Source organism: Orycteropus afer, unplaced genomic scaffold (assembly GCF_000298275.1).
Source record: "Orycteropus afer afer isolate SDZICR_OR568_19922 unplaced genomic scaffold, OryAfe1.0 scaffold00804, whole genome shotgun sequence".
Classification (NCBI taxonomy): Eukaryota; Metazoa; Chordata; class Mammalia; order Tubulidentata; family Orycteropodidae; genus Orycteropus; species Orycteropus afer.
In genome coordinates, this window is record NW_006922391.1 from 293,902 (window position 1) to 295,946 (window position 2,045).

Here is a 2,045-nt window from a genome sequence, read left to right on the forward strand (position 1 = left end):
AGGAGCTCTGGTGGTGTAGTGACTAAGGCATTGACTGCTAACCAGAAGGTTGGTGGTTCAGACCTACCAGCCACTTCGTGGAAGGAAGCTGAGGCAATCTACTTCCGTAAAGATTTACCGCCTTGGAAACCCAATGGGGGGTGCTATGAGTTGGAATTGACTCAATGGCAGTTTTTTTTTTTTTTAAATATATATTTTCATGCATTAGTGCAAGTATTTAAAAACATGGATTCGTAGATATGACATTTCAGACTCAAAGTTATTAGAGTGGTACTAACCACTTTAATAAATTTTGCCAGATGTCCACCAAAAAGGTAGTATAAACAAACGGTTCCATCAACAGAATACCAAGAGGGCTAATCTCACCATACTTTTGACAGACTGGGCCTAAAAAATAAAAATGGTATTTCATGTTTTGAATTTATTTCTGTGAGATTGGAATTATTTTATGGTTGTTGGCCATTTGCATTTCCTCTTCTTTGCACTACTCCTCTGTATCTTTTGTGATAATGATATTGACAACTCCCTCCTTAAAACTTTTTCCTCCTTTGATTTCCTTTTTAGTCTTTCCCGACTCTTCTAATTCTCTAAGGACTCTTTCTGAGTCTCCTTCCCAGTTCCTCTTCCTTCTGTGTGACCCCTAAATAATTAAATAATAATAATTAAAATAATTAACATTTCATAGAAGCTTTCTATGTGTCAGGCTTTAAGTAAAGCACTTAAAACAGAAGTGCTCTTATTATTTCCATTTTTATAGATGAAGAAAGTAAGACTTAAGGAGTTCCAGGTAAGTGGAAGAGCTCAAATTTTAGCCCAGCTGTTCTGATTCCAAATCACCACACTATATTCCCACCAAAATAAGTGGAGGTGTTCTCCAAATTTTTTTCCTAATAAACAGTCTGTCTTCACATATACATATTTTATTGGTTATCTCATCCATTCCCTTGACTTCTCAATCTGTCTCCTTGAGCTCCTAGTCCATAAGGTCAATTGGCCTACTAGACATTGCCAAGTGAATGTATTGGGGGTATGTCAAACTCAGCATATCCACAGTGGAAATCATTATCTTCCTCAGTCTCCCTAGACAATCCCCCAAGATAATCTTCTTTGCTTATAGTATTTCATTTAATTGCATTGCCATTCAATGTTGCCTAAGGTAGAAATTTTAAAGACACTTTTGACTGCTACTTCTATCAACCTTACATCTAATTGATCCAAATGTCTACCATACAGACTATAAATTTTTTCTCAATCCATTCTCTCCATATTTCTTCTAGTATGGCTTTAGATAATTAAGGCTCTCTTTCTTGGACTATTGCACCAACCATTTAACTGTTCTCCTTACTTCTAATATCTCCTTAGGTCCTACCTATCCTTCCCGTTGTTTTTAGTTACTGCTCTAAAGCCAATAATTAATAATATCACATCCTGCTCAAAACCTTCCTATACTGGCCTCTGCCTACTGAATAAATTCTAAACTTCTTGGCATGGCACATAAAACATTCCATAGTCTGGCCCCAATCTATCTTTCCAGACTCACTTCCAGCATGTTCCCACTCATATACCTTAAGCTACAACCACTTGAGGCGACTTACTTTTCCTCAGAAACATCAAGTGGATCCATGCCATTATGCTTCTGTTTATGCTGGATGGATTTCTTCTGACTACTTCTCCACCTGCTGATATTCGACTTTTCTTTGAAGAGCCAGCCTCCACCCACCCAACACCTTACCCTCACAACATGCAATTTCTACCCGCATTTCCAGACTCACCATTTAGTATGTGTCTTCTTTATTTGCATTTCTGTTAAACACTTAGTACAGACTGACTTGTAATCTGGTCATGAGTGTTTATTTTCCTAACAAGAACTATATCTTAAACGTAGTGCCTAAGGCATTTGACTGCTAACCAGAAGGTTGGTGTTTCAAACCCACCAGCCACTCCTTGGAAGAAAGATTGAGCAATTTTCCTCCATAGTGGTATCACCTCGGAAACCTAAGGAGGGGTCGCTACGAGTCAGGATCGACTCAACGGCAGTGAATTTG